This window comes from Somniosus microcephalus, chromosome 13, assembly GCF_052327205.1.
Source record: "Somniosus microcephalus isolate GS21.2 chromosome 13, FLI_Smic_1.0, whole genome shotgun sequence".
Lineage (NCBI taxonomy): Eukaryota > Metazoa > Chordata > Chondrichthyes > Squaliformes > Somniosidae > Somniosus > Somniosus microcephalus.
Genome location: NC_140999.1, coordinates 106,728,029 through 106,755,751, shown reverse-complemented (window position 1 = coordinate 106,755,751; position 27,723 = coordinate 106,728,029).

The following is a 27,723-nucleotide window of genomic DNA, read 5'->3' as shown; positions in this document are numbered from 1 at the left end:
GAGAGAGAGACTGGGAGTGATAGAGAGAGAGAGATGGGAGTGTGACAGAGAGAGATAGGGGAGTGTGAGAGAGAGAGACTGGAGTGTGTGAGAGAGAGAATGGTAGTGTGAGAGAGAGAGACTGGGAGTGTGAGAGAGAGAGGACTGCGAGTGAGAGAGAGAGAGAGGCTGGGAGTGTGTGAGAGAGAGAGAGAGTGGGAGTGTGTGTGAGAGAGAGAGAGAGACTGGGAGTGAGAGAGAGACTGGGAGTGAGAGAGAGAGATGAGGAGAGAGAGAGAGAGAGACAGGGAGTGTGAGAGAGAGAGAGAGTGTGTGAGAGAGAGAGACTGGGAGTGTGAGAGAGAGAGAGAGACTGGGAGTGTGTGAGAGAGAGAGAGAGAGAGAGTGTGAGTGTTTGTGAGAGAGAGAGAGAGAGAGAGAGAGGGGACTGGGAGTGTGAGAGAGAGAGAGAGACTGGGAGCGTGAGAGAGAGAGAGAGACTGGGAGTGTGAGGGAGAGAGAAATTGGGAGTGAGAGAGAGAGAGATTGGGAGTGTGAGAGAGAGAGATTGGGAGTGTGAGAGGGAAAGATTGGGAGTGTGAGAGAGAGAGATTGGCAGTGTGAGAGGGAGAGATTGGGAGTGTGATAGAGAGAGATTGGGAGTGAGAGAGAGAGAGAGACTGGGTAGTGTGTGAGAGAGAGAGAGATTGGGAGTGTGAGAGAGTTTGGGAGGTGTGAGAGAGAGAGAGATTGGGAGTGTGAGAGAGAGAGATTGAGAGTGTGAGAGAGAGAGAGATTGTGAGTGTGAGATTGAGAGAGATTGGGAGTGTGACAGAGAGAGAGATTGGAATGAGAGAGAGAGAGATTGGGAGTGAGAGAGAGAGAGATTGGGAGTGTGAGAAGAGAGAGAGATTAGGAGTGTGAGAGAGAGAGAGATTGGGAGTGTGAGAGAGAGAGAGATTGGGAGTGTGAGAGAGAGAGAGATTGGGAGTGTGAGAGAGAGAGAGAGATTGGGAGTGAGAGAGAGAGAAAGATTGGGAGTGTCAGAGAGAGAGTGAGAGAGAGTGGGAGTGTGTGAGAGAGAGAGAGAGTGGGAGTGTGTGAGAGAGAGAGAGAGTGGGAGTGTGTGAGAGAGGGAGAGAGTGGGAGTGTGTGAGAGAGAGAGAGAGAGAGAGACTGGGAGTGTGTGAGAGAGAGAGTGACTGGGAGTGTGAGAGAGTGAGAGGGAGAGAATAGGAGTGTGAGAGAGAGGAGAGAGGTGGGATGTGTGAGAGAGAGAGAGAGAGAGGGGGGTGTGAGAGAGAGAGAGAGAGAGAGAGTGTGAGTGTGTGTGAGAGAGAGAGAGAGAGCTGGAGTGTGTGAGACAGAGAGACTGGGAGTGTGAGAGAGAGAGAGAGACTGGGAGTGTGAGAGAGAGAGAGAGACTGGGAGTGTGAGAGAGAGAGACTGGGAGTGTGAGTGAGAGAGACTGGAGTGTGTGAGAGAGAGAATAGGAGTGTGAGAGAGGGAGACTGGGAGTGTGAGAGAGAGAGACTTGGAGGGAGAGAGAGAGAGAGGGACTGGGAATGTGTGAGAGAGAGAGTGGGGGTGTGTGAGAGAGAGAGGAGAGAGAGAGAGAGAGTGGGAGTGTGAGAGAGAGAGAGAGAGACTGAGTGGTGTGAGAGAGAGAGAGAGTGTGTGAGAGAGAGAGACTGGAGTGTGAGAGAGAGAGAGAGAGACTGGGAGTGTGCGAGAGAGAGAGAGAGAGTGGGAGTGTGTGTGAGAGAGAGAGAGAGAGACTGGGAGTGTGAGAGAGAGAGAAACTGGCAGTGAGAGAGAGAGTGATTGGGATTGTGAGAGAGAGAGATTGGGAGTGTCAGAGAGAGAGATTGGGAGTGTGAGAGAGAGAGATTGGGAGTGTGAGAGAGAGAGATTGGGAGTGTGAGAGAGAGAGACTGGGAGTGTGTGAGAGAGAGAGAGATTGGGAGTGTGAGAGAGAGAGAGAGATTGGGAGTGTGAGAGAGAGAGAGATTGGGAGTGTGAGAGAGAGAGAGATTGGGAGTGTGAGAAAGAGAGAGATTGGGAGTGTGAGAGAGAGAGATTGGGAGTGTGAGAGAGAGAGATTGGGAGTGTGAGAGAGAGAGAGATTGGGAGTGTGAGAGAGAGAGAGACTGGGAGTGTGAGAGAGGTAGAGATTGGGAGTGTGAGAGAGAGAGAGATTGGGAGTGTGAGAGAGAGAGCGAGACTGGGAGTGCGAGAGAGAGAGATTGGGAGTGTCTGAGAGAGAGAGATTGGGAGTGTGAGAGAAAGAGAGATTGGGAGTGTGAGAGAGAGATTGGGAGTGTGAGTGAGAGAGAGATTGGGAGTGAGTGAGAGATAGAGATTGGGAGTGTGAGAGAGAGAGATTGGGAGTGTGAGAGAAAGAGACTGGGAGTGTGAGAGAGAGAGACTGGAGTGTGTGATGAGAGAGAGATTGGGAGTGAGTGAGAGAGAGAGACTGGGAGTGTGTGGAGAGAGACTGGGAGTGTGAGAGAGAGAGACTGGGAGTGTGTGAGAGAGAGCGAGAGTTTGCGAGTGTGAGAGAGAGAGATTGGGAGTTTGAGAGAGAGAGATTGGGAGTGTGAGAGAGAGAGAGATTGGGAGTGTGAGAGAGAGAGAGACTGGGAGTGAGAGAGAGAGAGAGAGATTGGGAGTGTGAGAGAGAGAGAGATTGGGAGTGTGAGAGGGAGAGAGATTGGGAGTGTGAGAGAGAGAGAGACTGGGAGTGTGAGAGAGAGAGACTGGGAGTGTGAGAGAGAGAGACTGGGGGTGTGTGAGAGAGAGAATGGTAGTATGAGAGAGAGAGACTGGGAGTGTGAGAGAGAGAGACTGGGAGTGAGAGAGTGAGAGAGGCTGGGAGTGTGTGAGAGAGAAAGAGAGTGGGAGTGTGTGTGAGAGAGAGAGAGACTGGGAGTGAGAGAGAGACTGGGAGTGAGAGAGAGAGAGTGATTGAGAGAGAGAGAGAGACTGGGAGTGTGAGAGAGAGAGAGAGTGTGTGAGAGAGAGAGACTGGGAGTGTGAGAGAGAGAGAGAGAGACTGGGAGTGTGTGAGAGAGAGAGAGAGAGAGAGTGTGAGTGTTTGTGAGAGAGAGAGAGAGAGAGAGAGGGATTGGGAGTGTGAGAGAGAGAGAGAGACTGGGAGCGTGAGAGAGAGAGAGAGACTGGGAGTGTGAGGGAGAGAGAAATTGGGAGTGAGAGAGCGAGAGATTGGGAGTGTGAGAGAGAGAGATTGGGAGTGTGAGAGGGAAAGATTGGGAGTGGTGAGAGAGAGAGATTGGGAGTGTGAGAGGGAGAGATTGGGAGTGTGATAGAGAGAGATTGGGAGTGTGAGAGAGAGAGAGACTGGGAGTGTGTGAGAGAGAGAGAGATTGGGAATGTGAGAGAGAGATTGGGAGTGTGAGAGAGAGAGAGATTGGAGTGTGAGAGAGAGATTGAGAGTGTGAGAGAGAGAGAGATTGTGAGTGTGAGAGAGAGAGAGATTGGGAGTGTGACAGAGAGAGAGATTGGAATGAGAGAGAGAGAGATTGGGAGTGAGAGAGAGAGAGGATGGGAGTGTGAGAGAGAGAGAGATTAGGAGTGTGAGAGTGAGAGAGATTGGGAGTGAGAGAGAGAGAGATTGGGAGTGTGAGAGAGAGAGAGATTGGGAGTGTGAGAGAGAGAGAGATGGGAGTGAGAGAGAGAGAGAGATTGGGAGTGTGAGAGAGAGAGAGTGAGAGAGAGTGGGAGTGTGGTGAGAGAGAGAGAGTGGGAGTGTGTGAGAGAGAGAGAGAGTGGGAGAGTGTGTGAGAGGGAGAGATTGGGAGTGTGTGAGAGAGGGAGAGAGAGAGAGTGGGAGTGTGTGTGAGAGAGAGAGAGAGAGAGAGCTGGGAGTGTGAGAGAGAGAGAAACTGGGAGTGTGAGAGAGAGAGTGATTGGGATTGTGAAAGTGAGAGATTGGGAGTGTCAGAGAGAGAGATTGGGAGTGTGAGAGAGAGAGATTGGGAGTGGTGAGACAGAGAGATTGGGAGTGTGTGAGAGAGAGAGACTGGGAGTGTGTGAGAGAGAGAGAGATTGGGAGTTGTGAGAGAGAGAGAGAGATTGGGAGTGTGAGAGAGAGAGAGATTGCGAGTGTGAGAGAGAGAGAGATTGGGAGTGTGAGAAAGAGAGAGATTGGGAGTGTGTGAGAGAGGAGACTGGGAGTGAGAGAGAGAGAGATTGGAATGAGAGAGAGAGAGATTGGGAGTGTGAGAGAGAGAGATTGGGAGTGTGAGAGAGAGAGAGACTGGGAGTGTGAGAGAGATAGAGATTGGGAGTGTGAGAGAGAGAGAGATTGGGAGTGTGAGAGAGGGAGCGAGACTGGGAGTGTGAGAGAGAGAGATTGGGAGTGTCTGAGAGAGAGAGATTGGGAGTGTGAGAGAAAGAGAGATTGGGAATGTGAGAGAGAGATTGGGAGTGTGAGAGAGAGAGAGATTGGGAGTGAGTGAGAGAGAGAGATTGGGAGTGTGAGAGAGAGAGATTGGAGTGTGAGAGAGAGAGACTGGGAGTGTGAGAGAGAGAGACTGGGAGTGTGTGAGAGAGAGAGAGAGGTTGGGAGTGTGAGAGAGAGAGAGATTGGGAGTGTGAGAGAGAGAGAGGTTGGGAGTGAGTGAGAGAGAGAGATTGGGAGTGTGAGAGAAAGAGAGATTGGGAATGTGAGAGAGAGATTGGGAGTGTGAGAGAGAGAGAGATTGGGAGTGAGTGAGAGAGAGAGATTGGGAGCGGATGTGGGTTTTCGCAAGAAACCTCATAAACACTGCCAAAAGACGCAGCCCTCCCACCCCCTCTACCATTGGGAGCCCAAACAGGACCACCAATGTCCCCCACCCCCCTTTACAAAACCAACAACAGAACCGTGCTTTTATACCTGACCCAAGACCCCCCTCTAGACCACAGACTGTAGACCAAGAACTGAGAAAGATCATGACGATGCTGAACAGCCTGATAGAAAGCCGGAGAAATTATTAATATTGTTATTTATCATTATCATTATTGTTATCTTATCAGTATTATTACTATTATTAGATAGATATATGTGCATGCCTCATGAAATCTATACTAAATCATCATTTAGCATTATAGAAAATAGTGTTTCCACACTCATCCCACAAAATAGGTCCATTTTATTTCGTTTTATTGAACTATATAAATGCGTTCTTTCCACATAAGCTGCTGGAATATCCAGGGCCTCCGCTCCTCAACTTTTGGGATGAAGAGTACAGACCCTGAATTCCTAAAAGCTATAAAAGACATTGATATAATTGTGTTAACAGAAACATGGTGCCAAAAGGACGTGCCGACCCACTGTCCTCCAATGTACCATGAAATCATTGTGCCCTCAGTAAAGAACACTAAAACACGCAAGGGCAGAACCTCCGGGGGAATATTGGTGTGGTATAAGGGAGAACTGGACAAACACATCTCACTGGTAAAACAGGGGAAATCACACGTATGGCTAAAACTAGATAAAAATATAGGAATAGCAAAAAAAGATGTTTACTTATGTGCGATCTACATACCTCCAATAGATTCGCCATATTTCGAAGAGGAGTTATTTGATACTCTCCACATGGAAATCAGCCATTTCCAGGCCCAAGGAAAGGTGATAATATGTGGGGACCTAAATGCAAGGACCGGTTGTGAACCTGACTTCAGAGACCCACAGGGAAACAACCATGTGTTTGGCCAGACCCCTTTAGATGTCACACCAGCCATCGCAAATCGGAACAACCTTGATCGTGAAATAAATAAAAGCGGTAGGGAGGTAGTGCAACTCTGCCGAGCCTTAGGCCTGTACATAGTTAATGGTAGGTTCAGAGGGGACTCCCAAGGGAGACTCACATACTCCTCAACTCTTGGGTCTAGTGTGGTGGACTATACAATCACTGACCTGGACCCCTGCGATATCAACGCATTCACTGTCAGGCAGCAATCCCCCCTCTCAGACCATAACCAAATAAATGTGTACCTTAAACTTTCTGCCCAAACTACAGACACAAAAAAGGAACCCAGTAAGCTGCATAAAATAAACCAGACATACAGATGGGCCCCAGACAGTGGAGATAAATTCATCACTGCACTAAATTCACCTGATCTCACAAGTAAAATTTCAAAATTTAAAGAAAATCTATATGAGATCACCAGAGATGGTGTAAACACGGCCATAGAGGATATAAATGTGATCTTCCATGAGGCAGCTGTAAAAGCCGACCTCGTGAAACAGAAGAGGAAGCGTCACAAAAGACAAAATAAAAATATGAAATGGTTTGACCACGAATGCAAAAATGCCAGAAAGGACCTGAGAAAAATATCAAACCAAAAGCATCGGCAACCAAACAATCCGGACCTACGTACTAGATACAATGAAACCCTCAAAACATATAAACACACCATTAGGAACAAAACACAAAACTATACCCACAAAATACTCGAAGAAATTGAAAACTCCACCAATCCAAAACAATTCTGGGAAATGTGGAATAACCTGAGTACAACACAATTGCAAGCATTACCAATCCAAGATGGCGACATCTGGAGAACACATTTTGCAAACCTCTACAAAGACATCCCAATAAACGAAACAAACCCAAGTCAACATCAGGTCACAGAAAAACTCCACACATTAGAAGCAACAATTAAAGACAACCAAAACCCTCTAGGCTCCCCAATCACATGGAAAGAACTGGCCACAAAAACAAAATCACTCCACCTAAAGAAAGCCTGTGGCCCAGACAACATCAAAAATGAAATGCTCAAGTTCAGCAATATGGAGATGCAGGGTGCGATACTCAAGCTATTCAACATCATATTACGCTCAGGCTGTTTTCCCGATATCTGGTGCCAAGGACTAATCTCCCCCATATATAAAAGTGGAAACAAATCAGACCCAAATAACTACCGCGGCATCTGTGTCAACAGTTGTCTAGGGAAGTTATTCTGCAGTATTCTAAATAGTAGATTACTTGATTTTCTTAACAAACATAATATCCTCAGAAAAAACCAAATAGGCTTTCTTCCAAAACACCGCACCGCCGACCATATCTATACCCTTCACACCCTCATTGAAAAACATATACACCAAACAAAAAATGGGAAAATATTCGCCTGTTTCATCCACTTCAAGAAAGCCTTTGACTCTATATGGCACGAAGGGCTCTATTATAAACTTCTTCAGTGTGGAATAGGGGGCAAAGTCTATGACCTTATTAAATCAATGTATCTGAAAAACAAATGCGGGGCCAAAATTGGAGACAAACGCACCGATTTCTTCACCCAGAGAAGAGGCGTCCGGCAGGGCTGCAATTTGAGCCCGACCCTGTTCAACATATACATAAATGAATTAGCAGATATGCTGGAGCAAAGCGAGTCACCAGGTCTCCGTCTCCTGGATGGAGAAGTGAAGTCCCTGTTCTATGCGGACGACCTGGTTCTGCTGTCTCCCACAGAACAGGGATTACAGCAACAACTAGACCTACTCGACAAATACTGCCAAAATTGGGCTCTAACAGTAAATCTAAAGAAAACCAACATCATGATTTTTCAGAAAAGACCCAGATGTCAGGAAAACAAATACCAGTTTACCCTCAGTGATAGCACTATAGGACACACTATGAGCTACACCTACCTTGGTCTAACTATTACAGCATCAGGGAGCTTCAGCATAGCAGTGAATGCACTAAAAGAAAAAGCTCGAAGAGCCCTATATGCAATAAAAAGAAAATTCTACAACATCCAAATCCCAATCAAAATCTGGCTCAAAATATTTGACAGCATAATCCTGCCCATTGCACTGTACGGTAGTGAAGTATGGGGCCCCCTAAATCATCAAAGCTACACTAAATGGGAAAAACACACAATAGAAGCCCTACATGCAGAATTCTGCCGAAGCATCCTTCGCACCCAAAGAAAAACGCCAACAAATGCATGCAGAGCCGAACTAGGCAGATACCCACTGATAATAAACATCCAAAAAACGAGCACTAAACTTCCTAAATCACCTCAAATCTAGCTCCCCAGACACCCTTCATTTCAAAGCCTTTCAGACCCAAGAGCTAAACCAGAAAAGAGTCCCTGAGTCAGCTGCTACTGAAACTAAGTACTCAGCCGGACCCTGACCAGCCCAGACCAACACAGCCGTCCAAACACCAATCCGAGTGAACCAAATCATTAAAAAATGCAAAGAAACCTACCTGGAACATTGGAACAAAATAACCGAAAGCCAAAGCAGATTAGAATGTTACCGGGCCCTAAAAAGAGAATATAAACTGGCAGACTACCTCACGACCATCAGAGACACAAAACAGAGACAGACCCTCACCAGGTACAGACTAAGCGACCACCAACTGGAAATTGAAAAAGGCAGATACAAGAAATCCTGGCAGCCTAGAGAGAATAGAATATGCGATCAATGTCTGGCTGGCGAGGTTGAAACAGAAATGCATTTCCTCCTAAAATGCAAAAAATTCAACACATCAAGAAACATATTATTCAACAAGCTAAGCCAAACAACCCAGATTTCAAGGAATTGGATGATCTGTCAAAATTGAGATTAGTCCTAGGAGAAGGAGACAGACCATACCTTGGGGCCAAATATGTAACAACATGTCACAACCTGAGGACTGTTTAAAAGTAAGACTGTTTAAAATTAATATTGAACGTACCAAATGAATTAGAAAGACTGTTTAAAATTAATATTGTTTAAAAGTAATATTGTATGTACCCAACAAATGTCAAATCGATTGACACCTACAGAATGTTGGAAAACTGTACCTTTTGCTATGTAAGCTTTGGCAATATGGTTCTCTGTAAACTTTCATGCCAATAAAGCATTTGAATTGAATTGAATTGAATTGACTGGGAGTGTGTGGGAGAGAGACTGGGAGTGTGAGAGAGAGAGACTGGAGTGTGTGAGAGAGAGAGAGAGACTGGGAGTGTGAGAGAGAGAGCGAGAGTTTGCGAGTGTGAGAGAGAGAGATTGGGAGTTTGAGAGAGAGAGATTGGAATGTGAGAGAGAGAGAGACTGGGAGTGAGAGAGAGAGAGAGAGATTGGGAGTGTGAGAGAGAGAGAGATTGGGAGTTTGAGAGGGAGAGAGATTGGGAGTGTGAGAGAGAGAGAGACTGGGAGTGTGAGAGAGAGAGACTGGGAGTGTGAGAGAGAGAGACTGGGAGTGTGTGAGAGAGAGAATGGTAGTGTGAGAGAGAGAGAATGGTAGTGTGAGAGAGAGAGACTGGGAGTGTGAGAGAGAGAGACTGGGAGTGAGAGAGAGAGAGAGGCTGGGAGTGTGTGAGAGAGAGAGAGAGTGGGAGTGTGTGTGAGAGAGAGAGAGACTGGGAGTGTGAGAGAGACTGGGAGTGAGAGAGAGAGAGTGAGAGAGTGAGAGAGAGAGAGAGAGACTGGGAGTGTGAGAGAGAGAGAGAGTGTGTGAGAGAGAGAGACTGGGAGTGTGAGAGAGAGAGAGAGACTGGGAGTGTGTGAGAGAGAGAGAGAGAGAGAGTGTGAGTGTTTGTGAGAGAGAGAGAGAGAGAGAGAGGGACTGGGAGTGTGAGAGAGAGAGAGAGACTGGGAGCGTGAGAGAGAGTGAGAGAGACTGGGAGTGTGAGGGAGAGAGAAATTGGGAGTGAGAGAGAGAGAGATTGGGAGTGTGAGAGAGAGATTGGGAGTGTGAGAGGGAAAGATTGGGAGTGTGAGAGAGAGAGATTGGGAGTGTGAGAGGGAGAGATTGGGAGTGTGATAGAGAGAGATTGGGAGTGTGAGAGAGAGAGAGACTGGGAGTGTGTGAGAGAGAGAGAGATTGGGAGTGTGAGAGAGAGAGATTGAGAGTGTGAGAGAGAGAGAGATTGTGAGTGTGAGAGAGAGAGAGAGATTGGGAGTGTGACAGAGAGAGAGATTGGAATGAGAGAGAGAGAGATTGGGAGTGAGAGAGAGAGAGATTGGGAGTGTGAGAGAGAGAGAGATTAGGAGTGTGAGAGAGAGAGAGATTGGGAGTGTGAGAGAGAGCCAGATTGGGAGTGTGAGAGAGAGAGAGATTGGGAGTGTGAGAGAGAGAGAGATTGGGAGTGAGAGAGAGAGAGAGATTGGGAGTGATAGAGAGAGAGAGAGAGACTGGGAGTGTGAGAGAGAGAGTGAGAGAGAGTGGGAGTGTGTGAGAGAGAGAGAGTGGGAGTGTGTGAGAGAGGGAGAGAGTGGGAGTGTGTGGGAGAGAGAGAGAGAGAGAGAGACTGGGAGTGTGTGAGAGAGAGAGAGTCTGGGAGTGTGAGAGAGTGAGAGGGAGAGACTAGGAGTGTGAGAGAGAGAGAGAGTGGGAGTGTGTGAGAGAGAGACAGAGAGAGGGGGTGTGAGAGAGTGAGGGAGAGAGTGTGAGTGTGTGTGAGAGAGAGAGAGAGACTGGGAGTGTGTGAGAGAGAGAGACTGGGAGTGTGAGAGAGAGAGAGAGACTGGGAGTGTGAGAGAGAGAGAGAGACTGGGAGTGTGAGAGAGAGAGACTGGGAGTGTGAGTGAGAGAGAATAGGAGTGTGAGAGAGAGAGACTGGGAGTGTGACAGAGAGAGAGATTGGAATGAGAGAGAGAGAGATTGGGAGTGAGAGAGAGAGAGATTGGGAGTGTGAGAGAGAGAGGGATTAGGAGTGTGAGAGTGAGAGAGATTGTGAGTGTGAGAGAGAGAGAGATTGTGAGTGTGAGAGAGAGAGAGATTGGGAGTGTGAGAGAGAGAGAGATTGGGAGTGTGAGAGAGAGAGAGATTGGGAGTGAGAGAGAGAGAAAGATTGGGAGTGTGAGAGAGAGAGTGAGAGAGAGTGGGAGTGTGTGAGAGAGAGAGAGTGGGAGTGTGTGAGAGAGAGAGAGAGTGGGAGTGTGTGAGAGAGGGAGAGAGTGGGAGTGTGTGAGAGAGAGAGAGAGAGAGAGACTGGGAGTGTGTGAGAGAGAGAGAGACTGGGAGTGTGAGAGAGTGAGAGGGAGAGACTAGGAGTGTGAGAGAGAGAGAGAGTGGGAGTGTGTGAGAGAGAGAGAGAGAGGGGGTGTGAGAGAGAGAGAGAGAGAGAGAGAGTGTGAGTGTGTGTGAGAGAGAGAGAGAGACTGGGAGTGTGTGAGAGAGAGAGACTGGGAGTGTGAGAGAGAGAGAGAGACTGGGAGTGTGAGAGAGAGAGAGAGACTGGGAGTGTGAGAGAGAGAGACTGGGAGTGTGAGTGAGAGAGACTGGGAGTGTGTGAGAGAGAGAATAGGAGTGTGAGAGAGAGAGACTGGGAGTGTGAGAGAGAGGGACTTGGCGTGAGAGAGAGAGAGAGAGACTGGGAGTGTGTGAGAGAGAGAGTGAGGGTGTGTGAGAGAGAGAGAGAGAGAGAGAGAGTGGGAGTGTGAGAGAGAGAGAGAGACTGGGAGTGAGAGAGAGATCGGGAGTGAGAGAGAGAGAGTGTGAGAGAGAGAGAGAGAGAGACTGAGAGTGTGTGAGAGAGAGAGAGAGTGTGTGAGAGAGAGAGACTGGGAGTGTGAGAGAGAGAGAGAGAGACTGGGAGTGTGCGAGAGAGAGAGAGAGAGTGGGAGTGTGTGTGAGAGAGAGAGAGAGAGACTGGGAGTGTGAGAGAGAGAGAAACTGGCAGTGAGAGAGAGAGTGATTGGGATTGTGAGAGAGAGAGATTGGGAGTGTGAGAGAGAGAGATTGGGAGTGTGAGAGAGAGAGATTGGGAGTGTGAGAGAGAGAGAGACTGGGAGTGTGTGAGAGAGAGAGAGATTGGGAGTGTGAGAGAGAGAGAGAGATTGGGAGTGTGAGAGAGAGAGAGATTGGGAGTGTGAGAGAGAGAGAGATTGGGAGTGTGAGAAAGAGAGAGATTGGGAGTGTGAGAGAGAGAGATTGGGAGTGTGAGAGAGAGAGATTGGGAGTGTGAGAGAGAGAGAGATTGGGAGTGTGAGAGAGAGAGAGACTGGGAGTGTGAGAGAGGTAGAGATTGGGAGTGTGAGAGAGAGAGAGATTGGGAGTGTGAGAGAGAGAGCGAGACTGGGAGTGCGAGAGAGAGAGATTGGGAGTGTCTGAGAGAGAGAGATTGGGAGTGTGAGAGAAAGAGAGATTGGGAGTGTGAGAGAGAGATTGGGAGTGTGAGAGAGAGAGATTGGGAGTGAGTGAGAGAGAGAGATTGGGAGTGTGAGAGAGAGAGATTGGGAGTGTGAGACAGAGAGACTGGGAGTGTGAGAGAGAGAGACTGGGAGAGTGTGAGAGAGAGAGAGAGGTTGGGAGTGTGAGAGAGAGAGAGATTGGGAGTGTGAGAGAGAGAGAGATTGGGAGTGAGTGAGAGAGAGAGACTGGGAGTGTGTGGGAGAGAGACTGGGAGTGTGAGAGAGAGAGACTGGGAGTGTGTGAGAGAGAGAGAGAGACTGGGAGTGTGAGAGAGAGAGCGAGAGTTTGCGAGTGTGCGAGAGAGAGATTGGGAGTTTGAGAGAGAGAGATTGGGAGTGTGAGAGAGAGAGAGATTGGGAGTGTGAGAGAGAGAGAGACTGGGAGTGAGAGAGAGAGAGAGAGATTGGGAGTGTGAGAGAGAGAGAGATTGGGAGTGTGAGAGGGAGAGAGATTGGGAGTGTGAGAGAGAGTGAGACTGGGAGTGTGAGAGAGAGAGACTGGGAGTGTGAGAGAGAGAGACTGGGGGTGTGTGAGAGAGAGAATGGTAGTGTGAGAGAGAGAGACTGGGAGTGTGAGAGAGAGAGACGGGGAGTGAGAGAGAGAGAGAGAGACTGGGAGTGTGAGGGAGAGAGAAATTGGGAGTGAGAGAGAGAGAGATTGGGAGTGTGAGAGAGAGAGATTGGGAGTGTGAGAGGGAAAGATTGGGAGTGTGAGAGAGAGAGATTGGGAGTGTGAGAGGGAAAGATTGGGAGTGTGATAGAGAGAGATTGGGAGTGTGAGAGAGAGAGAGACTGGGAGTGTGTGAGAGAGAGAGAGATTGGGAGTGTGAGAGAGAGATTGGGAGTGTGAGAGAGAGAGAGATTGGGAGTGTGAGAGAGAGAGATTGAGAGTGTGAGAGAGTGAGAGATTGTGAGTGTGAGAGAGAGAGAGATTGGGAGTGTGACAGAGAGAGAGATTGGAATGAGAGAGAGAGAGATTGGGAGTGAGAGAGAGAGAGATTGGGAGTGTGAGAGAGAGAGAGATTAGGAGTGTGAGAGAGAGAGAGATTGGGAGTGTGAGAGAGAGAGAGATTGGGAGTGTGAGAGAGAGAGAGATTGGGAGTGTGAGAGAGAGAGAGATTGGGAGTGAGAGAGAGAGAGAGATTGGGAGTGTGAGAGAGAGAGTGAGAGAGAGTGGGAGTGTGTGAGAGAGAGAGAGTGGGAGTGTGTGAGAGAGAGAGAGAGTGGGAGTGTGTGAGAGAGGGAGAGAGTGGGAGTGTGTGAGAGAGGGAGAGAGAGAGAGTGGGAGTGTGTGTGAGAGAGAGAGAGAGAGAGACTGGGAGTGTGAGAGAGAGAGAAACTGGGAGTGAGAGAGAGAGTGATTGGGATTGTGAGAGAGAGAGATTGGGAGTGTCAGAGAGAGAGATTGGGAGTGTGAGAGAGAGAGATTGGGAGTGTGAGACAGAGAGATTGGGAGTGTGAGAGAGAGAGAGACTGGGAGTGTGTGAGAGAGAGAGAGATTGGGAGTGTGAGAGAGAGAGAGATTGGGAGTGTGAGAGAGAGAGAGATTGGGAGTGTGAGAAAGAGAGAGATTGGGAGTGTGAGAGAGAGAGACTGGGAGTGAGAGAGAGAGAGATTGGAATGAGAGAGAGAGAGATTGGGAGTGTGAGAGAGAGAGATTGGGAGTGTGAGAGAGAGAGAGATTGGGAGTGTGAGAGAGAGAGAGACTGGGAGTGTGAGAGAGATAGAGATTGGGAGTGTGAGAGAGAGAGAGATTGGGAGTGTGAGAGAGGGAGCGAGACTGGGAGTGTGAGAGAGAGAGATTGGCATAGCAGTGAATGCACTAAAAGAAAAAGCCCGAAGAGCCCTATATGCAATAAAAAGAAAATTCTACAACATCCAAATCCCAATCAAAATCTGGCTCAAAATATTTGACAGCATAATCCTGCCCATTGCACTGTACGGTAGTGAAGTATGGGGCCCGCTAAATCACCAAAGCTACACTAAATGGGAAAAACATACAATAGAAGCCCTACATGCAGAATTCTGCCGAAGCATCCTTCGCACCCAAAGAAAAACGCCAACAAATGCATGCAGAGCCGAACTAGGCAGATACCCACTGATAATAAACATCCAAAAACGAGCACTAAACTTCCTAAATCACCTCAAATCTAGCTCCCCAGACACCCTTCATTTCAAAGCCTTTCAGACCCAAGAGCTAAACCCAGAAAAGAGTCCCCTGAGTCAGCTGCTACGGAAACTAAGTACTCAGCCGGACCCTGACCAGCCCCAGACCAACACAGCCGTCCAAACACCAATCCGAGTGAACCAAATCATTAAAAAATGCAAAGAAACCTACCTGGAACATTGGAACAAAATAACCGAAAGCCAAAGCAGATTAGAATGTTACCGGGCCCTAAAAAGAGAATATAAACTGGCAGACTACCTCACGACCATCAGAGACACAAAACAGAGACAGACCCTCACCAGGTACAGACTAAGCGACCACCAACTGGAAATTGAAAAAGGCAGATACAAGAAATCCTGGCAGCCTAGAGAGAATAGAATATGCGATCAATGTCTGGCTGGCGAGGTTGAAACAGAAATGCATTTCCTCCTAAAATGCGAAAAATTCAACACATCAAGAAACATATTATTCAACAAGCTAAGCCAAACAACCCCAGATTTCAAGGAATTGGATGATCTGTCAAAATTGAGATTAGTCCTAGGAGAAGGAGACAGACCATACCTTGGGGCCAAATATGTAACAACATGTCACAACCTGAGGACTGTTTAAAATTAAGACTGTTTAAAATTAATATTGAACGTACCAAATGAAGTACAAAGACTGTTTAAAATTAATATTGTTTAAAAGTAATATTGTATGTACCCAACAAATGTCAAATCGATTGACACCTACAGAATGTTGGAAAACTGTACCTTTTTGCTATGTAAGCTTTGGCAATATGGTTCTCTGTAAACTTTCATGCCAATAAAGCATTTTAATTGGAATTGGAAATTGGAAATTGGATTGGGAGTGTCTGAGAGAGAGTGATTGGGAGTGTGAGAGAAAGAGAGATTGGGAGTGTGAGAGAGAGATTGGGAGTGTGAGAGAGAGAGAGATTGGGAGTGAGTGAGAGAGAGAGATTGGGAGTGTGAGAGAGAGAGATTGGGAGTGTGAGAGAGAGAGACTGGGAGTGTGAGAGAGAGAGACTGGGAGTGTGTGAGAGAGAGAGAGAGGTTGGGAGTGTGAGAGAGAGAGAGATTGGGAGTGTGAGAGAGAGAGAGATTGGGAGTGAGTGAGAGAGAGAGACTGGGAGTGTGTGGGAGAGAGACTGGGAGTGTGAGAGAGAGAGACTGGGAGTGTGTGAGAGAGAGAGACTGGGAGTGTGAGAGAGAGAGCGAGAGTTTGCGAGTGTGAGAGAGAGAGATTGGGAGTTTGAGAGAGAGAGATTGGGAGTGTGAGAGAGAGAGAGACTGGGAGTGAGAGAGAGAGAGAGAGATTGGGAGTGTGAGAGAGAGAGAGATTGGGAGTTTGAGAGGGAGAGAGATTGGGAGTGTGAGAGAGAGAGAGACTGGGAGTGTGAGAGAGAGAGACTGGGAGTGTGAGAGAGAGAGACTGGGAGTGTGTGAGAGAGAGAATGGTAGTGTGAGAGAGAGAGAATGGTAGTGTGAGAGAGAGAGACTGGGAGTGTGAGAGAGAGAGACTGGGAGTGAGAGAGAGAGAGAGGCTGGGAGTGTGTGAGAGAGAGAGAGAGTGGGAGTGTGTGTGAGAGAGAGAGAGACTGGGAGTGTGAGAGAGACTGGGAGTGAGAGAGAGAGAGTGAGAGAGAGAGAGAGAGAGACTGGGAGTGTGAGAGAGAGAGAGAGTGTGTGAGAGAGAGAGACTGGGAGAGTGAGAGAGAGAGAGAGACTGGGAGCGTGTGAGAGAGAGAGAGAGAGAGAGTGTGAGTGTTTGTGAGAGAGAGAGAGAGAGAGAGAGAGGGACTGGGAGTGTGAGAGAGAGAGAGAGACAGGGAGCATGAGAGAGAGAGAGAGACTGGGAGTGTGAGGGAGAGAGAAATTGGGAGTGAGAGAGAGAGAGATTGGGAGTGTGAGAGAGAGAGATTGGGAGTGTGAGAGGGAAAGATTGGGAGTGTGAGAGAGAGAGATTGGGAGTGTGAGAGGGAGAGATTGGGAGTGTGATAGAGAGAGATTGGGAGTGTGAGAGAGAGAGAGACTGGGAGTGTGTGAGAGAGAGAGAGATTGGGAGTGTGAGAGAGAGATTGGGAGTGTGAGAGAGAGAGAGATTGGGTGTGTGAGAGAGAGAGATTGAGAGTGTGAGAGAGAGAGAGATTAGGAGTGTGAGAGAGAGAGAGATTGGGAGTGTGAGAGAGAGCCAGATTGGGAGTGTGAGAGAGAGAGAGATTGGGAGTGTGAGAGAGAGAGAGATTGGGAGTGAGAGAGAGAGAGAGATTGGGAGTGATAGAGAGAGAGAGAGAGACTGGGAGTGTGAGAGAGAGAGTGAGAGAGAGTGGGAGTGTGAGAGAGAGAGAGATTGGGAGTGTGACAGAGAGAGAGATTGGAATGAGAGAGAGAGAGATTGGGAGTGAGAGAGAGAGAGATTGGGAGTGTTAGAGAGAGAGAGATTAGGAGTGTGAGAGAGAGAGAGATTGGGAGTTTGAGAGAGAGCCAGATTGGGAGTGTGAGAGAGAGAGAGATTGGGAGTGTGAGAGAGAGAGAGATTGGGAGTGAGAGAGAGAGAGAGATTGGGAGTGATAGAGAGAGAGAGAGAGACTGGGAGTGTGAGAGAGAGAGTGAGAGAGAGTGGGAGTGTGTGAGAGAGAGAGAGTGGGAGTGTGTGAGAGACGGAGAGAGTGGGAGTGTGTGGGAGAGAGAGAGAGAGAGAGACTGGGAGTGTGAGAGAGAGAGAGAGACTGGGAGTGTGAGAGAGTGAGAGGGAGAGACTAGGAGTGTGAGAGAGAGAGAGAGTGGGGGTGTGTGAGAGAGAGACAGAGAGAGGGGGTGTGAGAGAGTGTGAGTGTGTGTGAGAGAGAGAGAGAGACTGGGAGTGTGTGAGAGAGAGAGACTGGGAGTGTGAGAGAGAGAGAGAGACTGGGAGTGTGAGAGAGAGAGAGAGACTGGGAGTGTGAGAGAGAGAGACTGGGAGTGTGAGTGAGAGAGACTGGGGGTGTGTGAGAGAGAGAATAGGAGTGTGAGAGAGAGAGACTGGGAGTGTGAGAGAGAGAGACTTGGAGTGAGAGAGAGAGAGAGAGACTGGGAGTGTGTGAGAGAGAGAGTGGGGGTGTGTGAGAGAGAGAGTGGGAGTGTGAGAGAGAGAGAGACTGGGAGTGAGAGAGAGATCGGGAGTGAGAGAGAGAGAGTGTGAGAGAGAGAGAGAGAGACTGAGAGTGTGTGAGAGAGAGAGAGAGTGTGTGAGAGAGAGAGACTGGGAGTGTGAGAGAGAGAGAGAGAGACTGGGAGTGTGCGAGAGAGAGAGAGAGAATGGGAATGTGTGTGAGAGAGAGAGAGAGAGAGACTGGGAGTGTGAGAGAGAGAGAAACTGGGAGTGAGAGAGAGAGTGATTGGGATTGTGAGAGAGAGAGATTGGGAGTGTCAGAGAGAGAGATTGGGAGTGTGAGAGAGAGAGATTGGGAGTGTGAGAGAGAGAGATTGGGAGTGTGAGAGAGAGAGAGACTGGGAGTGTGTGAGAGAGAGGGAGATTGGGAGTGTGAGAGAGAGAGAGAGATTGGGAGTGTGAGAGAGAGAGAGATTGGGAGTGTGAGAGAGAGAGAGATTGGGAGTGTGAGAAAGAGAGAGATTGGGAGTGTGAGAGAGAGAGACTGGGAGTGAGAGAGAGAGAGATTGGAATGAGAGAGAGAGAGAGATTGGGAGTGTGAGAGAGAGAGATTGGGAGTGTGAGAGAGAGAGAGACTGGGAGTGTGAGAGAGATAGAGATTGGGAGTGTGAGAGAGAGAGAGATTGGGAGTGTGAGAGAGAGAGAGATTGGGAGTGAGAGAGAGAGAGAGATTGGGAGTGTGAGAGAGAGAGAGAGACTGGGAGTGTGAGAGAGAGAGTGAGAGAGAGTGGGAGTGTGTGAGAGAGAGAGAGTGGGAGTGTGTGAGAGAGAGAGAGTGGAAGTGTGTGAGAGAGGGAGAGAGTGGGAGTGTGTGAGAGAGAGAGAGAGAGAGAGACTGGGAGTGTGTGAGAGAGAGAGAGACTGGGAGTGTGAGAGAGTGAGAGGGAGAGACTAGGAGTGTGAGAGAGAGAGAGAGTGGGAGTGTGTGTGAGAGAGAGAGAGTGAGGGGGTGTGAGAGAGTGAGAGAGAGAGTGTGAGTGTGTGTGAGAGAGAGAGAGAGACTGGGAGTGTGTGAGAGAGAGAGACTGGGAGTGTGAGAGAGAGAGAGAGACTGGGAGTGTGAGAGAGAGAGAGAGACTGGGAGTGTGAGAGAGAGAGACTGGGAGTGTGAGTGAGAGAGACTGGGAGTGTGTGAGAGAGAGAATAGGAGTGTGAGAGAGAGAGACTGGGAGTGTGAGAGAGAGAGACTTGGAATGAGAGAGAGAGAGAGAGACTGGGAGTGTGTGAGAGAGGGAGTGGGGGTGTGTGAGAGAGAGAGAGAGAGAGAGTGTGAGTGTGAGAGAGAGAGAGAGAGAGAGAGAGAGACTGGGAGTGAGAGAGAGATCGGGAGTGAGAGAGAGAGTGTGAGAGAGAGAGAGAGTGAGAGTGTGTGAGAGAGAGAGAGAGCGTGTGAGAGAGAGAGACTGGGAGTGTGAGAGAGAGAGAGAGAGACTGGGAGTGTGCGAGAGAGAGAGGGAGAATGGGAGTGTGTGTGAGAGAGAGAGAGAGAGAGACTGGGAGTGTGAGAGAGAGAGAAACTGGGAGTGAGAGAAAGAGTGATTGGGATTGTGAGAGAGAGAGATTGGGAGTGTCAGAGAGAGAGATTGGGAGTGTGAGAGAGAGAGATTGGGAGTGTGAGAGAGAGAGATTGGGAGTGTGAGAGAGAGAGATTGGGAGTGTGAGAGAGAGAGAGACTGGGAGTGTGTGAGAGAGAGGGAGATTGGGAGTGTGAGAGAGAGAGAAAGATTGGGAGTGTGAGAGAGAGAGAGATTGGGAGTGTGAGAGAGAGAGAGATTGGGAGTGTGAGAAAGAGAGAGATTGGGAGTGTGAGAGAGAGAGACTGCGAGTGAGAGAGAGAGAGATTGGAATGAGAGAGAGAGAGATTGGGAGTGTGAGAGAGAGAGATTGGGAGTGTGAGAGAGAGAGAGATTGGGAGTGTGAGAGAGAGAGAGACTGGGAGTGTGAGAGAGATAGAGATTGGGAGTGTGAGAGAGAGAGAGATTGGGAGTGTGAGAGAGAGAGCGAGACTGGGAGTGTGAGAGAGAGAGATTGGGAGTGTCTGAGAGAGAGAGATTGGGAGTGTGAGAGAAAGAGAGATTGGGAGTGTGAGAGAGAGATTGGGAGTGTGAGAGAGAGAGAGATTGGGAGTGAGTGAGAGAGAGAGATTGGGAGTGTGAGAGAGAGAGATTGGGAGTGTGAGAGAGAGAGACTGGGAGTGTGAGAGAGAGAGACTGGGAGTGTGTGAGAGAGAGAGAGAGGTTGGGAGTGTGAGAGAGAGAGAGACTGGGAGTGTGAGAGAGAGAGAGATTGGGAGTGAGTGAGAGAGAGAGACTGGGAGTGTGTGAGAGAGAGACTGGGAGTGTGAGAGAGAGAGACTGGGAGTGTGTGAGAGAGAGAGAGAGACTGGGAGTGTGAGAGAGAGAGCGAGAGTTTGCGAGTGTGAGAGAGAGTGATTGGGAGTTTGAGAGAGAGAGATTGGGAGTGTGAGAGAGAGAGAGATTGGGAGTGTGAGAGAGAGAGAGACTGGGAGTGAGAGAGAGAGAGAGAGATTGGGAGTGTGAGAGAGAGAGAGATTGGGAGTGTGAGAGGGAGAGAGATTGGGAGTGTGAGAGAGAGAGAGATTGGGAGTGTGAGAGAGAGAGAGATTGGGAGTGTGAGAGAGAGAGATTGGGAGTGTGAGAGAGAGAGATTGGGAGTGTGAGAGAGAGAGATTGGGAGTGTGAGAGAGAGAGGCTTCGAGTGTGAGAGAGATTGGGAGTGTGAGAGAGAGAGAGATTGGAAGTGTGAGAGAGAAAGACAGGGTGAGAGAGAGAGAGATTGGGAGTGAGAGAGAGATTGGGAGTGTGAGAGAGAGAGATTGGGAGTGTGTGAGAGAGAGAGGCTGGGAGTGTGAGAGAGAGAGACTGGGAGTGAGAGAGAGAGAGAGTCATTGGGAGTGTGACAGAGAGAGATTGGGAGTGTGAGAGAGAGAGAGAGAGAGAGTGGGAGTATGTGTGAGAGAGAGAGAGAGAGAGTGGGTGTGAGAGAGAGAGAGAGACTGGGAGTGTGTGAGAGAGAGAGACGGAGTGTGAGAGAGAGAGAGACTGGGAGAGTGAGAGAGAGAGACTGGGAGTGTGAGAGAGAGAGACTGGGAGTGTGTGAGAGAGAGAATGGTGGTGTGAGAGAGAGAGACTGGGAGTGTGAGAGAGAGAGACTGGGAGTGAGAGAGAGAGAGAAACTGGGAGTGTGTGAGAGAGCGAGAGAGATTGGGAGTGTGAGAGAGAGAGATTGGGAGTGTGACAGAGAGAGATTGGGAGTGTGAGAGAGAAAGGCTTCGAGTGTGAGAGAGATTGGGAGTGTGAGAGAGAGAGAGATTGGAAGTGTGAGAGAGAAAGACAGTGTGAGAGAGAGAGAGATTGGGAGTGAGAGAGAGATTGGGAGTGTGAGAGAGAGAGATTGGGAGTGTGTGAGAGAGAGAGGCTGGGAGTGTGAGAGAGAGAGACTGGGAGTGAGAGAGAGAGAGAGAGATTGGGACTGTGACAGAGAGAGATTGGGAGTGTGAGAGAGAGGTTGGGAGTTTGAGAGTGAGAGAGAGAGATGGAGTGAGAGAGAGAGAGACTGGTAGTGAGCGAGAGAGATACAGAGAAAGATTGAGAGAGAGAGAGAGACTGGGAATGTGTGTGAGAGGGAGAGAGACTGGGAGTGTGAGAGAGAGAGAGAGTGGGTGTGTGTGAGAGAGAGAGAGAGAGAGTGGGAGTGTGTGTGAGAGAGAGAGAGAGAGACAGCTCCGGCCCCGGCACCAGCGGAGCGGAGAGCAGGTGAGAGCCGAAAATCAGCAACAAGTCCCGGGAACGGCAACTCCCAACTTGGGCAGAGTTCGCGGCTGCTCCGAGTAACTCGGGAGAGAGAAACAGCGAGAGAAACAGCGAGAGAGAGAAACAGCGAGAAATAGCGAGTGAGAAACAGCGAGAGAGAGCGCTGAGAGAATCACAGATACACACTGAGACAGAGGCCTGAACCGCGAGACCGGAGACCGGGAGGAGCAGCCCGAACCAGGACAGTAAATAAGAGGCCTGGGGAGGGTGAACGCGAGGCCCAGAGACCGCGGGATCGGAGACCGGGAGGAGCGGCCCGAACCGGGAAAACGAGTAAGAGGCCTGGGGAGGGTGAACCCGAGACCGCGAGGTCGGAGAACGGGAGGAGCGGCCCGAACCGGGAAAACGAGTAAGTGACCTGGGGAGGGTGAACCCGAGACCGCAAGGTCGGAGAACGGGAGGAGCGGCCCGAACCGGGAAAACGAGTAAGAGACCTGGGGAGGGTGAACCCGAGATCGCGAGGCCCAGAGACCGCGGGAACGGAGACCGGGAGACCAGGGCAGAAAACAGCCTGGTGAGTCAAAAAACCCGGGGGCCTGAGACCGACACGACGACGCGAAGAGATCCGCCCAGAGCGCGGAAAGCGAATGAGTCCGGGGCACGGAGAGTGGACGAGTTTGGAGCACGGAGAGAGAGAGCGAGTCCGAGACCCGGAGAGCGAGTGAGAGAGTCGGAAGAGGAAAAAAAAAATAAAATAAATAAAGCCGGAGAAATAAGTTTTACCTAATTCTACATAAGTTTCATTTTAGTTAAAGTTAGTTCGGAAAAAGTTTAATTTTATTTAAATTTAGTTCGAAAAAAACCTGAAAAAAGAACAACAAACCCGCGAGGAAAAGGAATAGAAACCCAAGAGAAACGATAAACTATCCGAACCAAGAGCCTGTGAGAGAAAGAGAAAGATAAACCTTTAAGAGCAGTTATATCAAAGATGAACCCCTGAAAAACTCCCAATATTGGACCTAAAAGTGGGCTAAGGTGGAACACGACACAAAAAAGAGAAAAAAAAGTTATCTATCTGAGACAAAAAACAAACGACTACAATGAGCAGGGAAATGATATATCCTGAGCAATGCACAAAAAATAAAGCAAAGGAAAAATACAAGTACACAACACTAAAAAATAACCCAGAGATCCTCTACGTTGACTATACCACACACAAAGGGACTAAGCTGAAGAACAACCTCATATTCTACACCGAATACGTCACCTCCTGGAAGGAGACTTTACAAAAACACTACACATACGTCTCCAGTGAAGGTATTGGCAGTGGAGGCAGACTGAAAATATGTAAAGATGGAAACCTAGATAAAGATGACCCCCTGCTAACCATAAGCTACTACAACAAAAATAGAAAGATCATGATACAGGGGAATGTGGAAAATCTGGACTCCTTCGAAAAGGAATTCCCCCAGTTGAAAACTAAGGCAGACACAAAGAGGACCAATGGACAGGAAACAAAAGAGAGTCGAACAGAGGATGATGAGAGCCAAGTGGAGGAAGAAGAAGAGAGACCAGCAGAGGAAAACACCTCCCTGTCCATCTCCACCCCCCCCACACCTCTCAATGAAAACAAAATGATGAAAGAGAATCTGGCCAAACTAAAACTTGATTTCAACGAATACAGAGAAACACTGGCCAAGAATTTGAAGGAGGAATTCAAACAGCTAAAAACGGAACACGAGTCCACCATCCACAAACTGAGAAAGACCATAGAGGAGCAAAGAAATGAGATCAAAGAACTCCGTACTCAACAAAACAAAACGAAGGAGACCGTAGAAAGGCTCAGCAGGCAACACAAACCTCTTAAGGTCCAAAAACCTGAGGACACAAAAACACACACAAGGACACAGAACCCGTCGGATGCCACCCCACACGAAGACACACCGAAAGCCACAAACCCCGCTCCAACCAGCCCTCAGTCGAGTCATGCCCAGACTACTGCTACCCAGTCCTCACACACAGGAACACAAAAACCGACAGATACCCCCCCAAACGAGGACACACCGAAAGCCCCAAACCCCGCTCCTGCCACACAACATATCCCAGAAACCCAGCCAACAACCAGCCACCAGGCGAGTCCTACCCAGACTACTGTTACCCAGTCTGAAAAACCAGCCCCTCAGGCGGTCCTGCTGACCGACTCCAACGGAAAGTTTCTGGACCCCCAGAGGCTGTTCCCAGACCATCAAGTCCTGAAAAAATGGTGCAGCAACACAGACCAAGCAATGAAGATCCTGAACAAAGAATCCCTTGGAAGCCCCAAATGGATTATGATCCACACAGGCACGAACGACCTACGCACCCTACAGGAAGGCACTGCTAGGGCGGTGAGCAGGATGGCGGAAAAGGCCAGCAGGGAATTCCCCGAGGCGCGGATCGTGATCTCCACACTACTGCTCAGAAAGGACACCCCAGCCTATATAATCCACAACACCAACAGGGAGATCGACACGAGATGTTCTGTCCTCCCCAACGTCTCCCTGGCCCATCATCCAAACATCAACACAAGGGACCTCTATGACGAAATACATCTACTCAAACAGCGGATGTGGGTCTTCGCAAGAAACCTCATAAACACTGCCAAAAGACGCAGCCCTCCCACCCCCTCTACCATTGGGAGCCCAAACAGGACCACCAATGTCCCCCACCCCCCTTTACAAAACCAACAACAGAACCGTGCTTTTATACCTGACCCAAGACCCCCCTCTAGACCACAGACTGTAGACCAAGAACTGAGAAAGATCATGACGATGCTGAACAGCCTGATAGAAAGCCGGAGAAATTATTAATATTGTTATTTATCATTATCATTATTGTTATCTTATCAGTATTATTACTATTATTAGATAGATATATGTGCATGCCTCATGAAATTTATACTAAATCATCATTTAGCATTATAGAAAATAGTGTTTCCACACTCATCCCACAAAATAGGTCCATTTTATTTCGTTTTATTGAACTATATAAATGCGTTCTTTCCACATAAGCTGCTGGAATATCCAGGGCCTCCGCTCCTCAACTTTTGGGATGAAGAGTACAGACCCTGAATTCCTAAAAGCTATAAAAGACATTGATATAATTGTGTTAACAGAAACATGGTGCCAAAAGGACGTGCCGACCCACTGTCCTCCAATGTACCATGAAATCATTGTGCCCTCAGTAAAGAACACTAAAACACGCAAGGGCAGAACCTCCGGGGGAATATTGGTGTGGTATAAGGGAGAACTGGACAAACACATCTCACCGGTAAAACAGGGAAAATCACACGTATGGCTAAAACTAGATAAAAATATAGGAATAGCAAAAAAAGATGTTTACTTATGTGCGATCTACATACCTCCAATAGAATCGCCATATTTCGAAGAGGAGTTATTTGATACTCTCCACATGGAAATCAGCCATTTCCAGGCCCAAGGAAAGGTGATAATATGTGGGGACCTAAATGCAAGGATCGGTTGTGAACCTGACTTCATAGACCCACAGGGAAACAACCATGTGTTTGGCCAGACCCCTTTAGATGTCACACCAGCCATCGCAAATCGGAACAACCTTGATCGTGAAATAAATAAAAGCGGTAGGGAGGTAGTGCAACTCTGCCGAGCCTTAGGCCTGTACATAGTTAACGGTAGGTTCAGAGGGGACTCCCTAGGGAGACTCACATACTCCTCAACTCTTGGGTCTAGTGTGGTGGACTATACAATCACTGACCTGGACCCCTGCGATATCAACTCATTCACTGTCAGGCAGCAATCCCCCCTCTCAGACCATAACCAAATAAATATGTACCTTAAACTTTCTGCCCAAACTACAGACACAAAAAAGGAACCCAGTAAGCTCCATAAAATAAACCAGACATACAGATGGGCCCCAGACAGTGGAGAAAAATTCATCACAGCACTAAAGTCACCTGATCTCACAAGTAAAATATCAAAATTTAAAGAAAACCCATACGAGATCACCAGAGAAGGTGTAAACATGGCCATAGAGGATATAAATATGATCTTCCATGAGGCAGCTGTAAAAGCCGACCTTGTGAAACAGAAGAGGAAGCGTCACAAAAGACAAAATAAAAATAAGAAATGGTTTGACCACGAATGCAAAAATGCCAGAAAAGACCTGAGAAAAATATCAAACCAAAAGCATCACCAACCAAACAATCCGGACCTACGTACTAGATACAATGAAACCCTCAAAAGATATAAACACACCATTAGGAACAAAACACAAAACTATACCCACAAAATACTCGAAGAAATTGAAAACTCCACCAATCCAAAACAATTCTGGGAAATGTGGAATAACCTGAGTACAACACAATTGCAAGCATTACCAATCCAAGATGGAGACATCTGGAGAACACATTTTGAAAACCTCTACAAAGACATCCCAATAAACGAAACAAACCCAAGTCAACATCAGGTCACAGAAAAACTCCACACATTAGAAGCAACAATTAAAGACAACCAAAACCCTCTAGACTCCCCAATCACATGGAAAGAACTGGCCACAAAAACAAAATCTCTCCACCTAAAGAAAGCCTGTGGCCCAGACAACATCAAAAATGAAATGCTCAAGTTCAGCAATATGGAGATGCAGGGTGCGATACTCAAACTATTCAACATCATATTACGCTCAGGCTGTTTTCCCGATATCTGGTGCCAAGGACTAATCTCCCCCATATATAAAAGTGGAAACAAATCAGACCCAAATAACTACCGCGGCATCTGTGTCAACAGTTGTCTAGGGAAGTTATTCTGCAGTATTCTAAATAGTAGATTACTTGATTTTCTTAACAAACATAATATCCTCAGAAAAAACCAAATAGGCTTTCTTCCAAAACACCGCACAGCCGACCATATCTATACCCTTCACACCCTCATTGAAAACATATACACCAAACAAAAAATGGGAAAATATTCGCCTGTTTCATCGACTTCAAGAAAGCCTTTGACTCTATATGGCACGAAGGGCTCTATTATAAACTTCTTCAGTGTGGAATAGGGGGCAAAGTCTATGACCTTATTAAATCAATGTATCTGAAAAACAAATGCGGGGTCAAAATTGGAGACAAACGCACCGATTTCTTCACCCAGAGAAGAGGCATCCGGCAGGGCTGCAATTTGAGCCCGACCCTGTTCAACATATACATAAATGAATTAGCAGACATGCTGGAGCAAAGCGAGTCACCAGGTCTCCGTCTCCTGGATGGAGAAGTGAAATCCCTGTTCTATGCGGATGACCTGGTTCTGCTGTCTCCCACAGAACAAGGATTACAGCAACAACTAGACCTACTCGACAAATACTGCCAAAATTGGGCTCTAACAGTAAATCTAAAGAAAACCAACATCATGATTTTTCAAAAAAGGCCCAGATGTCAGGAAAACAAATACCAGTTTACCCTCAGTGGCACCACTATAGGACACACTATGAGCTACACCTACCTTGGTCTAACTATTACAGCATCAGGGAGCTTCAGCATAGCAGTGAATGCACTAAAAGAAAAAGCCCGAAGAGCCCTATATGCAATAAAAAGAAAATTCTACAACATCCAAATCCCAATCAAAATCTGGCTCAAAATATTTGACAGCATAATCCTGCCCATTGCACTGTACGGTAGTGAAGTATGGGGCCCGCTAAATCACCAAAGCTACACTAAATGGGAAAAACACACAATAGAAGCCCTACATGCAGAATTCTGCCGAAGCATCCTTCGCACCCAAAGAAAAACGCCAACAAATGCATGCAGAGCCGAACTAGGCAGATACCCACTGATAATAAACATCCAAATACGAGCACTAAACTTCCTAAATCACCTCAAATCTAGCTCCCCAGACACCCTTCATTTCAAAGCCTTTCAGACCCAAGAGCTAAACCCAGAAAAGAGTCCCCTGAGTCAGCTGCTACTGAAACTAAGTATTCAGCCGGACCCTGACCAGCCCCAGACCAACACAGCTGTCCAAACACCAATCCGAGTGAACCAAATCATTAAAAAATGCAAAGAAACCTACCTGGAACATTGGAACAAAATAACTGAAAGCCAAAGCAGATTAGAATGTTACCGGGCCCTAAAAAGAGAATATAAACTGGCAGACTACCTCACGACCATCAGAGACACAAAACAGAGACAGACCCTCACCAGGTACAGACTAAGCGACCACCAACTGGAAATTGAAAAAGGCAGATACAAGAAATCCTGGCAGCCTAGAGAGAATAGAATATGCGATCAATGTCTGGCTGGCGAGGTTGAAACAGAAATGCATTTCCTCCTAAAATGCGAAAAATTCAACACATCAAGAAACATATTATTCAACAAGCTAAGCCAAACAACCCCAGATTTCAAGGAATTGGATGATCTGTCAAAATTGAGATTAGTCCTAGGAGAAGGAGACAGACCATACCTTGGGGCCAAATATGTAACAGCATGTCACAACCTGAGGACTGTTTAAAATTAAGAC